The sequence below is a fragment of the Mustela nigripes genome, chromosome 1 (genome assembly GCF_022355385.1).
Source record: "Mustela nigripes isolate SB6536 chromosome 1, MUSNIG.SB6536, whole genome shotgun sequence".
NCBI lineage: Eukaryota > Metazoa > Chordata > Mammalia > Carnivora > Mustelidae > Mustela > Mustela nigripes.
Window position 1 is genome coordinate 6,625,266 of NC_081557.1, and position 15,443 is coordinate 6,640,708.

The 15,443-nt window shown below is 48.3% G+C and overlaps 1 long non-coding RNA gene across 2 annotated transcripts in view; it reads right to left on the reverse strand.

The window, feature by feature from the left end:
- The window catches only part of LOC132018913 (uncharacterized), a 12,460-nt gene extending 4,258 nt beyond the window's left edge, over positions 1 to 8,202 (reverse strand). Inside the window, exons 1-3 of one of the 2 annotated variants that reach the window (XR_009404687.1) lie at positions 6,768 to 8,202; positions 6,170 to 6,496; positions 4,050 to 4,188 (exon numbers count right to left, since the gene is read on the reverse strand). This is a non-coding gene — a long non-coding RNA (uncharacterized LOC132018913). Of the gene's footprint in view, positions 1 to 2,590; positions 4,189 to 6,169; positions 6,497 to 6,767 lie in introns of those variants that run through there. The other variant, XR_009404684.1, reaches the window with a different exon arrangement.
- Positions 8,203 to 15,443: the final 7,241 nt, after the last annotated feature.

Genomic DNA, 15,443 nt, shown 5'->3' on the forward strand with positions numbered 1-15,443 from the left:
ATGTGGGACTCGATCCCAGGACGCTGGGATCATGACCTGAGCCGAAGGCAGCTGCTTAACCAACTGAGCCACCCAGGCGTCCCAAATAAATAAAATCTTTAAAATAAAAAAAAAATTTAAAAAGACAGAGAAATACAGACGGAGAAGCGTAGAACCCTGAGGAGCCTCAAAGTTCGGAATGTGGGAGGCCTACAAGGACCATAAGGGAGGCTAAGAGAGTGGCCAGCGTGCCGAGAGGACAGCAAAGGAAATGCCAGGGGAGGGAGACATGGACTGTGTCAGATTCTGTCATTAACTACCTTGAGACTGCGGTGCTGGGAAGGCCATCTACAGCTCCCAGTGCCCCCAGCTTAGACTGGCACCCCTGGCTGTGCTGTGAACGCGCCATCACGAACATGCAGCCCAGGTGAGCCTTCCGGCTGACTTCAGCCTCGGCAGACACGGACTGTAACCGCGTGGCCCTTTCCCCGGGGCTTCTCGCAGCACAGTAGCTGACCTTCCTGGAGAAGTCATGAGAGGTGGGGATCCGCCAGCACCCCCCAAAGCCTCTAGATGACCGCAGGTACACCTGTCAACTGGAGTGCGACCTCCTAAAGAGACACTGAGCTGAAACCACCCAGGAAGCCCCTCCCAGATTCCTGACCTGAAGAAACCAGTGAGATAATAAATATTTGTTATGGGGCGCCTGGGTGGCTCAGGAGGTTAAGCTTCTGCCTTCGGCTCAGGTCATGATCTCAGGGTCCTGGAATTGAGCCCTGCATGGGGCTCCCTGCTCTGTGGGGAGCCTGCTTCCCCACCTCTCTCTGCTTGCCTCTTGGCCTACTTGTGATCTCTGTCAAATAAATAAATAAAATCTTTTAAAAATAAAAATAAAAAATTTTGTTATTTTAAGCCACTACACTTTGAGTTGACTTTAACACCATTAACAATAACTAATACATGTAGTAATAGCGTCATTTCATAGGTGAACAAGGTGAAGCTCACAGGGACAACGTGACCAGTTCAAGGTCACGGAATGAACAAAGGATAGAACTGGCCTGCATCAGAGTAGGATCTCGTACATGACATGTTGTTGACAAATACTTGTTGAATTGGCCCATTCTTTTTTTCTGTTATCGTTAGGTTACAGCTGAAGTACAATAGTGGTGAGTTAACAACCCATGATTATGCACATAATATCAGTCTATATGACTAATTAAGTGCTCTGGGTCCCAGACATCTTGCCTTTCCATTAAGTGACTTGCTAACCCAGGCTAACCCAGGCAAAGGCCTGAATATCAGGACATTTGTCCTCTTTGTCACCTGGAATCCCAACATGCTTATTTTGGGGGAAATCCCAAGAGACATCAGAAATAGAGCCTGTATCAGTCAGGGTACAATCAGAAGAAACCACGCAAGAATTTCAACAGTGATTTCATATAAAAATTACGAACTGTCTAGTAAGAATTCTAAAGAAGTACCAGATGTAAGCTCAGGAGCCCATGGAAGAGGCTCCCAACAGAAGGGCTGCCATCCAGACCGCACCGGACAGGACACAGTTCGGATCGACAGAAGACATACAAAATAAATACAGAGAAATTGCTGTAGTGCCACACTGGCAGAATTTGCTGGAAATCTCCCCTTTCAAGTACTGGGGAAAGCTGTTCATGGGGAAGTGTCTCAGCAGAAAAATTTCATTATAAAGCTCCCCTTAGGGGTAAACCAGGGGGAAATGCTGGCTCTGGGCCCTGCTGAGGGCTGGGCACTGCAGGAGTCTGGCAAACCAGGAAGGAAAATACCTTCCTTCTGCAACGTGTCTCCAGTGCCCTCCACTGACAAAGCTTCACATCATGCCTGTTGTCAAAGAGGAGATATTTAAAGGGCCCAGATTCATTTTAGAGAGCAGACAACGAAGAAGGAATTTGGAGCTGAGAAGCAGTAAATTGATAACTTGCACAACTTGTCTCAAATAGCATCCACAGAAATTCTATAGCTCAGGCATTTTGCTTAAGACAGCAATAGAGAGTTTTTTTCTGGCTTGAGGCACGTATGAAACAAAAACTAATTACGGTAACTAGCTCTGTAAGGAAGAAGTCTCAAACTAAAGTTGGGTAGCCAAATTAAGTTACAAAATCAAGCACAGTAGGCTAGGTATATGAAAAATCAAATGCCAATGGGAAAAAAAAACCCAAAATTTTTTTAACTGAACCACAGTGCAAGCATAACATACAACATTTATAATACTGGATTTTCAAAGATAAAATTTTTTTTTTAAAGATTTTATTTATCAGAGAGAGAGAGGGGGAGAGAGCGAGCACAGGCAGACCGAATGGCAGGCAGAGGCAGAGGGAGAAGCAGGCTCCCTGCTGAGCAAGGAGCCCGATGTGGGACTCGATCCCAGGATGCTGGGATCATGACCTGAGCCGAAGGCAGCTGCTTAACCAACTGAGCCACCCAGGCGTCCCTCAAAGATAAAATTTTAAAATACGCATTGAAAAACAGAAATCTTTAATTACTAAATTTTTTTGTTCATAATCTGTTATTCCTTTAACTTGGAACCAGAAAACTGACATCTTTTTTTCTGCACCAAGACGTCAATGTCTGGTCTTATAGTTTGAGTTGCAATGTGTAGAAATGAATGTAATCTTATATCCTTTATTTTTTTTTAAGATTTTATTTATTTATTTGAGAGAGAGAGAGAATGAGAGAGAGAGAGCATGAGAAGTGGGAGGGTCAGAGGGAGCAGCAGACACCCTGCAGAGCAGGGAGCCCGATGTAGGACTCGATCCTGGGACTCCAGAATCATTTCCTGAGATGAAGGCAGTCGCCTAACCAACTGAGCCACCCCATAATCTTGTATCCTTTAACTAGGAGCAGAAATTTAGTTTTACTCAATTTGTTAACAGGAAACAGCTCTTCACAGACATAGGTACTTCCAAACGTGGACAGAATCTTTGCACAAAAGTTTCTGTATCTGGGGTAACTCCTACTGAGGTATTTGTAGAATTCTGGTGTTCCAATGTCATCATATTTAGTTTCTAATACCGTATTACACTGCAGTTCAATAACTTCTGTTTGTAACTTTTCATTAACACTGTCAGTGTTAACTGAGAGAGGTGGGCTGAACTTTATGAGCTCATTTTCAGAATGTCTGAAATCAAAGAACCTTTCTTGGAATTCAATCTTCAGCTCCGCGATTTTGGGGATGTAGCTTAAGCCATTGCTTTCATTTCTTGAAACTGATCTCCGTGTAGGAAAGTGAGCCAGATTATTCACAGCCCAATGAGTTTCCCAAAGACTCAGATTTTGCTAGGAGAGAGCAAACTGAATCATACATTTGGGTCCCCAAGTGGGGACGTCTTTGCAGAGAAATAGTCAAAGTGTTTAGATGTTTGTAATGTCAACCAAAAAGGCCAGGTCTCTGATCCAATCTGCCCTGGTGAGCTGGGGAAGGGGTTTGCCCTTGGAAGGCATGAACAAATCTCTAATTAAGTCAAGAGATCTCTTCCGTACTGTGCCACGACTAAGCCACCCTACCTTTGTATCGTAAAGGAGATTACCATATTGTGCTCTAGTTCCTCCAGCAAACCATCTGCAGCTGGAGCCATGGTGCAACCCGACTCACTGTGTTACTCACTACATCCATGACATGCTTTAGTTTTAACTTTTTTTTTTTTTTTAGGATTTTATTTATTTCTTTGACAGACAGATTACAAGTAGTCAGAGGCAGGCAGAGGGGTGGGGAAGCAGGCTCCCTGCTGAGCAGAGAGCCCAATGTGGGGCTCGATCCCAAGGGCCCTGAGATCATAACCTGAGCTGAAGGCAGAGGTTTTAACCCACTGAGCCACCCAGGCGCCCCTAGTTTTAACTTTTTAGTACAAAACAATTCCTGGTGAATAATGCAGTACAAAGATTTAAGTTCTGCATCCTTGAAAAGCATTTTGACCTTGGCTCTAAGTTTTGTGACAAGCCCAGTGTTATCACAGACCACCGCAGGAGCACCATTTGTGGTCCCACTTACCAGTTTGGACCAGTCAACATTAAACTTTTCATGACTTCTCTCAACATACCCAAATAAGTCATTTTCAGATGTTGGGTCTATCACGGGCACCATGTCCAAAAGTTCTTCAGTGATGTCCAAATTCTCATCAACGCCCCGGATAAATATAATTAACTGGCTTGTATTATTTACATCTGTGCTCTCATCCACTGCAATGAAAATGTCACAAATGATTTCATTTTTTCTCGCAACTTGTCCTCTATGTTGTTCACCATATCTTTTACTCGCTGAGCAGCATGTTTCCAGTTAGACTTATGTTTGCAAATGCTTGTTTCTGCTCTGGAAACATGATTTCTGCAGCATTCAATAGTCACGGTCTTTTATAAACTCACCATCTGTGAAAGGTTTCAATGTCCGGGCAATTTTTTTCACTTATGACATAACTGCATTTCACAGCGGCATCGCTTATTTGATTTGCCTTTGATGATAAATGCGGAAGAAAGCTTAGTCCTTTTTTTTTTTTTTAAGATTTTATTTATTTATTTGACAGAGATCACCAGTAGGCAGAGAGGCAGGCAGAGGTATGAGGAAGCAGGCTCTCCGCTGAGCAGAAGCCCAATGCAGGGCTCCCTGCCAGAACCCTGGGATCATGACCTGAGCGGACGGCAGAGGCTTTAACCCACTGAGCCATCCAGGTGCCTCAAGCTAAGTCCTCTTTTTTTTAGTTCATTACGTTTTTCATCATGCATATTTTCTGTTTACCAGTCAAAATTCTTACTATGGTTTGTTTCATAACAAACCATAACAAACCATGTATTCTTTTGATACAGACAAAGTCTAGTTATGTATTAAACATATAGGGCTATTCTTTTTATTTTTTTAAGATTTTATTTATTTATTTGTCAGAGAGAGAGCGCGCACACATAAGCAGGCAGAGGCAGAGAGAGAAGCAAGCTCCCTGCGGGGCAAGGAGCCCGAAGTGGGACTCAATCCCAGGACCCTGGGATCATGGCCTGAGCTGAAGGCAGCGGCTTAACCGACTGAGTCACCCAGATGTCCCAATATAGGGCTATTCCTAACTTCCACAAAGAAATATGCTCTTTCTGATTTTTCTTGAAACATGCGATGCTCTCAATTCATCTTATGTTTTCCCACTTTTTTTTTTTTAAAGCATTTTATTTGACAGAGAGAGAGAGGTCACAAGTAGGCAGAGAGGCAGGCAGAGAGAGAGGGGGAAGCAGGCTCCCCGCCCAGCAGAGAGCCGGATGTGGGGCTCGATCCCAGGCCCCTGAGACCACGACCTCAGCTGAAGGCAGAGGCTTAACCCACTGAGCCACCCAGGCGCCTGTTTTCCCACTTTTGACAGAGATACAGGTATATAAAGAGAGTTCATGTTCCTTAACTATAAGAGAAACAACAGCACAAGCCTGATGATAAATGGTAACTGACACTGGTTTTGAGGAGTGGAGGAGGGAAGAGTGGAAACTGTAGCAAATAGTAAAGCCTTCCAAAGGGAGCAGCCACTACTCAGTTGGTGTGGACTGTTGGTATGTGGCAACACAGGCCCACTGTGACCAGAGCTTCCCATTTTTTTTTTTTTTAAGATTTTATTTATTTATTTGTCAGAGAGAGAGAGGAGCGAGAGTGAGCACAAGCAGACAGAGTGGTAGGCAGAGGGAGAAGCAGGCTCCCGGCTGAGCAAGGAGCCCGATGCGGGACTCGATTCCAGGACTCTGGGATCATGATCTGAGCCGAAGGCAGCCGCTTAACCAGCTGAGCCACCCAGGCGTCGCCAGAGCTTCCCAATTTTTGAAGCAAAGCCAGATATTGTATTTTCACACAAAATCAGCTGACTTCTAGATATTGTAAATTAAAGCAAAAACCGTTAGGGACGCCTGGGTGGCTCAGTTGGTTGGACGACTGCCTTCAGCTCAGGTCATGATCCTGGAGTCCCGGGATCGAGTCCCGCATCAGGCTCCCAGCTCCATGGGGAGTCTGCTTCTCTCTCTGACCTTCTCCTCGTTCATGCTCTCATGCTCTCTCTCACTGTCTCTCTCTCAAGTAAATAAATAAAATCTTTAAAAAAAAAATAAATAAAGCAAAAACCGTTAGACATGCTAAAAGCAAAGTAGGTCTAAGGAGCGTAAACAGCCCCGGAGGCACCAGTCTGGCCTCTGCAGCCCCACTCACCTCCTAGCCCGCGGCCAACCACTTCCAGGGTCGCCAGGGCTTCTACCCCACAAGCACCCAGAGTGGCTTCATCCTGCGGGGGTGAACCTGCCAGAAGCACGACTTTATCTTTGGTGGTGTGGTCCTCCAGGGAGGCGACATGGGCTTACGGAAGAAGGGGAGAGTCAAGAACGTTCTCTGAGGAAGTCACGGGAAGCCAGGCAAAGGGCACATGGGTTGCGGAAGCTCAGGGATACACTATGACCTTGATGCGAGCAACTGCCTCCAGGCCGGTCACTTCAAGAGTGTGCAGCTCCCGCGCACGCACAAATCGCTGGATGTCAGTGCCTTGAAGGCAGAGAAGAGTGAAGTCAGCAGCTGCGAGACTCAGGGAGAGGTGTGTGGGGGCCCAGGACAGTTAGTGGGCCCGGAGAACACTTGCGGGCGGGACAGCATCCCAGGGGAACGGTGGGGCGGAGCTAACCAGAGCCCACAGTGGGGACACGCACGGGGAGGGGGATTACACCTCGCCCGAGCCCAGGCCCTGCTCTCCGGTCCCCCTGAGCCCTGCCGCCCTCCGTCCCTCAGGAATCCTGTTTCCGTTCCACCGGGATCTTACCTGGGACACAGCCTCGCGCCGCCGTCACCGTGGAAACGGAATCCAGAAGCTACAGACCAGAGGCGCGAACACACCCGCCACTGGGGGCGCATTTGCGTCACTGCTCCGCGCCTCCTCGCGCCTTCCGCGGAGGCCTCGCCCCCTCTCTCTTCGCCACGCCCCTGCGCGGTCCGCGCAGGCGCGGGCCCCTCCTGGGTGAGCCCAAGTTCTCGGAGGCGGTAGGCAAGATGGCGGCGTGCTTGCTGAGACCGGTTTCGTGGAGCTGGATAGCCGGTTTCCTTGCACCCTCTGGGACGCGGCAGATGATGGGATCCGCTGAGTCTGACACGGAGACGAAAGTCCAGATATTTGTTGGGACCTCGGAGCAATGAGGCCCCCGCTAGAACTTGCATTTTCTCATTCGAGATGGACATCTGTTTAAGCACAGACAGGGCTCGTTAGGATGCAGAGGAGGTGGTAAAGAATGCGCAAGTCAGGGTCGCCGGGCTGGCTCAGTCAGACGAGACTGCAACTCTAAAAGGTGCAGAAGGGGAACCGTAGGACCGAGGGGCCTCAGGTGTGGCCAGGATGTAGAGGTCCCAACCAGGGATGAGGAGGCTGGGAGTTCCTAAGTGGCCTCAACTGAAAGGAGCTACATGTTCAGTTGGCCTCCCTCTTTTCACCTGGACTAGGAGCAAGGGGGACACTGAATGGAGCTGCCCGGGAACTGTGGGTCCCAGAACCTCAGACCTTCAGCCCACCCTGAGTTGGCAGGGCCTTCGGTTGTAACCCTCAGGCCTCACCCAGCACTGGGGGGTTGTGTTGGAGAGAAATACTCAGAGAGCATTAAGGCAGAATAGTTTTGCCCTAGATCATAGGGAAAAAAATCTAGGTCTGAGTCCCAACTCAGAATTTACCCTTGGGGCTTGACTCTTCTGTAAAGTTGGGTAATAGTAATCACTGTCTTGCAGGATTGTAGGAAATAATGTAGGACTCTCCCTTAGCATGGTGTTGAGTATGTCTGCATAAAACCAAAATCAGGGAAACTATTTTTTTTTTTTTTAAGATTTTTAAAACAATTTATATACTTGACAGAGTTAGGGAACACAAGCAGGGTCTTGGGGTGGGAGAGGGAGAAGCAGGCTTCCTGCTGAGCAGGGAGCCCAGTGCGGGCCTGGATCCCAGAACCTTGGGGTCATGGCCTGAGCTGAAGGTAGATGCTTAACAACTGGGCCACCCAGGTGCCCCAAGATAGACTTTTAAATATTGAAAACTTCTGGGGGCACACGGTGGATCAAATGGTTAAGTGTCTGCATTTGCCTAAGGTCCTGATCTCAGAGTCCTGGGGTTGGGCTCAATGGGGAGTTTGCTTTTCCCTCTCCCTCTGACCCTCCCTCTGCCTCTCCTGCTGGTTGTATGCATTCTTTGTCTCTCTCTCAAATGAATAAAAATCTTAAGAAACCCAAAACCTACTGAGCTTATTTAAAAAAAATACTGAAAACTTCTGATCTTGAGCTGGTATAATGGTTCAGACTTTGGAACCAGGTTGAATTTAGATCCCAGCTCTATGGTTTACAATCTATGCCCATGGGCAAATCACATGAACTTTACCTCTGAGAATAGGAGTAGTAGAACCTACTCACGTGAGAATTGAGTAAGTCAATATATCTGTAAAGCATTTAGAACAATGTCTGGCACAGAATCAGCAAAACAAATTATTGTTGATAAATAAAATAGATACACCATGCTGAGTTAGACTTGTGAGCTAAACGTTTTTTCATAACTCTTCAGACAACTCACTGGAGCCTCACAGATGGAAGCAGACACATCAGAGGCCAGCCCTTCTCCAGCCTTGTAACCCACTAGTCTAGACTCCTGACCTTTGCTTCTGCTTTGCTGCTCATCTAGAATGTTCTTTCATCTGTTGAGTTTCTGCCCATCCTTGGAAACCAGTGGCTGAGAGGAAGGTGGTTGTTTCTTCGCTTCAGACACAGAACCTGGGGCTGCCTCGTCACCCTACCTTGGTGGAGTCTGTGGCCGAGTGCTAGTTTGTGGAGCTCCAGCTACCCCCAAGCTCCAGCTACGCCCCAAAGCATCCCAAAGCCCCCAAAGCGTGCCCGATGTTTTATCTTGAGCGGCTGGCACCTCTACCCACCTTAACCCTGTGGTTTGCCTGCTGGAAACAGGATCTGTGGGGACATTCCCAAAGGCTGGCATCTGCCTCAGGTCCTCAGGAGTGGCCAGCAGTTGAGCCTGTTAGGGTATGGCGTCGACCACCTCTCAATTAGACAGAGAACACTCTCGATAATGCAAGTCACACAGCGAGGTTTATTTCCAGCTAGCTGGGGTCCAAGTATCTGCCCGGCGCAGCGAGTTTCAACAAGGACCCCGAGCACTCAAAGCCAAGGGTTTATATAGCATTTTCAAGACACTTTTTCATAGCTACATACATATCTTGTGCCCCACTTTGACAGTTTAACTTTAACCCTTTGCCACCCCGGCGTCACCCTGGAGCCATCCTGGTGGTTAAGTGAGATTTAGGTTTAGAGGAAATTTAAACTTTATTTACATTTCCTTGGCCTCAGCCACCTTCAGTTTTATGGTGGGGAGGGCGACCTTAGGCCTTGAGGAACTGAGCCATCTGTCTTTGGAAATTGGGCCAGTGAAGAGATAGCCTTTTTGTTGTAAATCACCGGGACATTTGCAAACCAGGGGAGATTCCTATCTTGCAGGATTGTGATCTCTGCAAGTTAAGTTTTTCTTTAACATCTGGTTGCTGCAGCGCCTGCCTAACCACCCTGGTGGTATATGATTAAGTTGTTTTTTCAGGTTTTAGCTACTTTCTCTTATCTCAAGTTATGTGTGCTGTGAGGGCTGGTTAGGGATGCTCAGTAAAATGGCTTCCGGGCCTTCAGGATGGCCATTCTTATGCTAACCCACTCTTACCTTGCAAGGTGCCATCTTGCCTTGCCAAGATGGCTGTACTTCTGTGAGGGCTAGACTCGAGGGCCTTGACAGGCCTTGTTCTTCTTGGCCTCCACACCTGGAGCTGGTTTCCGGGACTGGTTTTTAAGTCCCCTGGGGGAAGGGAAGCAGGGACAGTTTAAGGGTTAAACAAAAAGTTATTGTTTAACCTCAATGGAAGCCTCTGGCTAAAATAAAAATATAAAATCCTTATAAGCTCTCTGTCTCGTGCCCAGGCAAACACTGTTGGTGCCTTACAGGGCTTTCCCAGATGGGATTAAATGAAGGAGAGAGAAGACTCACGTGCTTGGATTCCCCCAGCAGGCCTGTGTTCGGGGCATAGCATCCCTGTCTCATCCCTCCTTTTGGTTTCTTTCTTTCCTTTTTGAATTAATTAATTAACTAATTAATTTAATACAGAGAGAGATTGGTCACAAACAGGCAGAAGCAGGCAGGGGGCGGGGCGCAGGCTCCCTGCTGAGCCGAGAGCCCGATGTGGGGCTCGATCCCAGGACCCTGGGATCATGAACTGAGCCTAAGGCAGAGGCTTTAACCCACTGAGTCACCCAGGCGCCCCTTTCTTTCCTTTTTTTTTAGTAAGTTTAAGATTTTATTTATTTGAGAGAGAGCACAAGCAGGGGAAGCAGCAAATGGAGAGGGAGAAGCAGGATCCCTGCTGAGCAGGAAGCCTGATGCAGAGCTTGGGGCTTGATCCCAGGATCCTGAGATCATGACCCAAGCCAAAGGCAGTCATTTAACCAGCTGAGCCACCTGGGGACCCTCCTTGTGGTTTGTTTGTTTTTTAAAGATTTTATTTATGTATTTGTCAGAGAGAAAGAGAGAGAGAGTACAGGCAGGCAGAGTGGCAGACAGAGGCAGAGGGAGAAACAGGCTCCCTGCGGAGCAAGGAGCCCGATGCAAGACTTGATCCCAGGACGCCAGGATCATGACCTGAGCCGAAGGCAGCCGCTCAACTGACTGAGCCACCCAGTCTTCCCCCTCCTTGTGGTTTCTAATTCAAGAACATGTGGCATAATGAGAACACAGGATTAGGAGGCAGTGGATCTGGGTTTGATTTTGGCCTTGCCATATACACGGCTGGTGCTGCCCAGCTTCTCCCAACCTCGGTTTCTATGAAATGGAGATAATACTACATCTGACCTCCAAGGGCTATTAGTGATGAGGGAGCAGGAGGCTGGCTGAGGACGGAGCAGGGGCTGGTGCCTTGCACCCCCTCTCCACCCACTCCTCTTGGTAATCTGTGTGACATTCCACAGGCACCCCTGACTGTCCTAAAAGAAAAACAAATAGTTAACTTGCAGAGATCACAGTCCTGCAAGGCAGGAGTCTCTCTTGGTTTACAAATGTCCTTGAGATTTACAACAAAGAAGTTGCCTTATCAATAGCCCAATTTCCAAAGATACATAACTCAGTTCCTCAAGCCCTAAGGTCACCCTCCCCTCCATAAAAAACCGAAGGAGGCGGAGGTAGAAAGAAAAGTAAATAAAGTTAAATTTCTTCTAAACCTAAATCTCACTAACACGGACGTTTGATAGCAGGAATGTAACATTCCACCAGGAGACCCCCAATTGTCTTTATGTTAGTGCCTCATTAGTGGCCTTGGCTTGATAGTAACCAGGCCTTCCATATCCTGACAGTCTTCTTTACCCCAATAGCCCTTCTGAACAACCCTTTGTCCTCACCTACCCAACTCCTGTGTATATAACCAGCCACTCCTCACATGCCCGGCGCAGCAGCTCTTCCTGCCCACGGGTCCTGTCCCCGTGCTTTAATAAACCACCATTTTGCACCAAAGATGTCTCAAGAATTCTTTCTTTAGTCGTCAGCTCCGAACCTCTCCCCACCGAACCTGACTTAGGTTCTGGAACTTCATCATTAGGATAAAATGAAGGTGCACAAAAATCACTTAGAACTCTGTTCCTTTGTCCCAGAAATCTGAGTCTTCCTGGCCTAAAGAAGGGAGAGAGCCTCCTCCTCAGGTCACCTAAAGCCCCCAGCAGCTGTAGCCTTGGATTCTACATTTATACTTTCATTTCTTCATTCATTCCAGATTCTTATTGAACAACCCACTCAGTGCCAGGCCCTGTGCTTGCCATCGGGGTACCAGGGTGACATCGCTTGCGCTGACTCTAAGCTTCCAGGAAGGGGAGGTTCCTGACCTGGAGTCTGGAGGGCGTGGCCATTTGGCACGGGCTGTCTGCATTCTCCCAGGAAACGGGTCCTTAGCTGTGGGAAGAGTAAGCCTAGGGAGAAGGGGCTTATTATTCGTACCCTTGGCACACCCCCACTCATCCAGCCTGCCCTCCTCTGTAAGGTGCCTTCAGATGGGCAACATTGACCACCTTGTCTGCAAGCACCACCCGTAGAAAGGAGAGATCTCTAGTCGGTGGGTTAGGTGGGTCAGACTTCTGGTCTCTGCCTTTTCAGGACTAAGTGGGTGGGAGCCCAGAAGGCCGAAATGCTCTCCCTGTCCCATAGAGGGATGAGGCACCTGGCTAGGACCCACTGACCTCCTTCCTTCTGGACTGAGGGCTTCCCCATACTGCTACCAGGTTTGGTCCCCAACACCCAGCAATGAGGTGACGGGAGACCATTCAGACCAAGAGCAGCTTCATCTTGCCTTCTAATTTTTTTTTTTTTAAGGTTTTATTTGACAGAGAGAGACACAGTGAGAGAGGGAACCCAATCAGGGGGAGTGGGAGAGGGAGAAGCAGGCTTCCCTCGGAGCAGGGAGCCCGAATTGGGGCTCAATCCCAGGACCCTGGGATCATGACCTGAGCGGAGGGCAGAGGCTTAACAACTGAGCCACCCACGTGCCCCAAGGATTTCATTACTTAAGGCCTAATGGGGACCTTCCATGTCAGAGCCCCTTTTCCAGCCCAACACAGCAGCCACTAGTGGGTTCCCAGGCCCTTTGGGCTGACGCCTGATATAGGGAGAATGGAGGGCAATTCTAGGGGACCCAGCACAAGCTTGTCGCCCTTCATGGCTCCTCTGGCCTCAGCGCAGGTCCAGGTGACATGTGGCCTTCCAGCTGGGTGAAGCTCTAAGGACAGGGTCCTTTTTCCTTGTCTTCCTCTTCCAAGGCATAAGGGCATGAGCCCCCCACGTACCTAGGAGGACCTTGGAGGCAAGAAGGCGCTGGTGCATGAGGTCCCCACCCTGTGCCTTCAATGTCATTATCTGGGCATTAAAGCAAATGAAGGGCTGATACACACTACGGCATGGGTAAAACCCGAAAACATGCCCATCGAAGGAAGCCAGACACAGAAGGACAATTCTCTCTATTCACTGTTTATCTCTCCTAATGAAAGGAAGATGTTGTTGTTTCTTTCATTAAACTGTAAGGGCATTTTTCTCTTTTTAAAAAACATTTTATTCCAGGGACACCTGGGTGGCTCAAGTCAGTTAAGCCACTGCCTTCAGCTCAGGTCATGATCCCAGACTCTTGGGATCGAGTCCCACATTGGGCTCCTTCCTCAGCGGGGAGCCTGCTTCTCTCTCTGCCTCTGTCTGCCTCTCTGCCTACTTGTGTTCTCTCTCTGACAAATAAATAAATAAATAAAATCTTAAAAAAAAATTTATTCCAATATAGTTAACAGTGTTATGTTAGTTTCATGGGACAATTATTTTAGATTCTACTTACTTATATGAAGCATCTAGAATTGGCAGGGTCATAGAAATAGGAAGGAGAGGTCGCCAGGGGCTGTGGGGAGGGGGACATGGGAGCAGCTGATTAACGGATATGGTTTCTGCTGCAGGAATAAAAGGGATTTGGAAACGGTGGTGACGGTTGCACAGCATTGTTAATGTAATTAGTGCCATGGAATTAGACATCTGAAATGGTTAAATGGCAGGTTTTACATTGTGTGTGTGATGTCCACAATACATTTTTTTAAAGACTTATCTGAAATAAAGAGCAGGGGGGTGGGGCAGAGGGAGACCCTGAGATCATGATCTGGGCCACAACCAAGAGTCAGACACCTAATCGACTGAGCTACCCAGGCGCCCCACAGTAAATTTTTTTTTTAAGATTTTATTTGTCAGAGAGAGAGTGCACAAGCAGACAGAGGCCTAGAGAGAAGCAGGCTCCCAGGCAAGGAGCCTGATGTGGGACTCAATCCCAGGACCCCAGGATCCTGACCTGAGCTGAAGGCAGCAGCTTCACCAACTGAGCCCCCCAGGCATCCCTAATTTTTTTTTTTTTTGCGTCCCTACATTTTAAAAAAAACATTAGAAAGAGGCCACAAGCCCAAGCAAGTAGTGTCACACTCCGCCCCCACTCAGAAATCTGACACAGGCAACAGAGGCAGGAAAGGCTGGGGAACAAAGTGGGAGTCTGGGATCCACAGGGTCAGAAGGATGGAGAAGAACCAGCAGTTAATGGAAGAAGGGGACAGCCAAGGCTTGAACTTGCCTTCAGCCACCCGCACGGTCTGTACCGATCAGACACAAGCCCCACCTTAGCCCTCTCCTCTCTACTGTTCCCACTGTCCCTGCCCCGCCCAGGCCTCCTCATCCTGCCGTGGCTTCTTCCTCTCTGACCTTCCGTCCATCTTCCATTGGCTTGGGCAGTGACCTGCTGAAACCCGGATCTGACCACGTGTCTCTCCTGCTTAAAATCCTTCTACAGCTCCCCATTGCAAGCAGAGCCGTTCCCAGCGGACTCCAAGCTGTTTCCCCAGTCCTGCCTTTCCCAAGCCCGAGTTCCTTTATGTCCATGGCCACTTTGGAGTACCTTCCATGTGGCAGTTCATAAACCTTGTCCCTAATTTCTCCCACAACCCTGCAAGATAGAGACCATCGGCCCATTTTAGAGATGGAGAAACGGAGTCTCAAACAGGTTAGATCAGACTCAGGTCCATGCTCTTCGCTACATGTTGGCTCCTCTCTCATTCACTCCTGGGCTTCCTGTCTTTGCTTAGGCACCAGCGTAATAAGCCTGTCCATTCCTAGCAGGGGGTTGATCATGTTGGAGGACAACAGGTCTCAAGGCTTCTGGCCAATGCAGCTGCTGCTTTTCAGATAGACAACTTGGTGAACTTTGTGACCTTAGTGCCCAGGTCTGGCTTCTCAGGACACACATCACCCACAAGGACCATGGCCTCCTGCTGCTTCCCTTCACCACCTATGGGAGAAACACCAGATCCAGAAGGCACCCTTCTGTCACCAAAACTTGCCAAGGGGCTGAGGGACTGCAGATGATGACAAACCAGCCATCACTCTCTTTTAGGAGGGCCCAAGGCAAGGCCCTTTATTTTTTGTTTAAAGAAATTTTTTGGGCAGGTACTAAGTTGTTAAGCATCTGCCTTCAGCTCAGGTCATGATCCTGGGGTCCTGGGATCAATCCCTGCATAGGGCTCCCTGCTTTGCGGGAAGACTGCTTCTCTCTCTTCCACTCCCCCTGCTTGTGTTCCCTCTTCGGCTGTCTCTCTCTGTCATATAAATAAATAAAATCTTCAAAAAAAAAAAAAAAAAAAAGGCAGGGGCGCCTGGGTGGCTCAGTGGGTTAAGACTCTGCCTTTGGCTCAGGTCATGATCCCAGAGTCCTGGGATCGAGCCCTGCATCGGGCTCTCTGCTCAGGGGGGAGCCTGCTTCCTCCTCTCTCTGCCTGCCTCTCTGTCTACTTGTGATTTCTGTTAAATAACTAAAATCTTAAAGAAAAAATAAATGGGGTGGGACGCCCTCCCTAGCTCAGTTCTGGAGGGAAT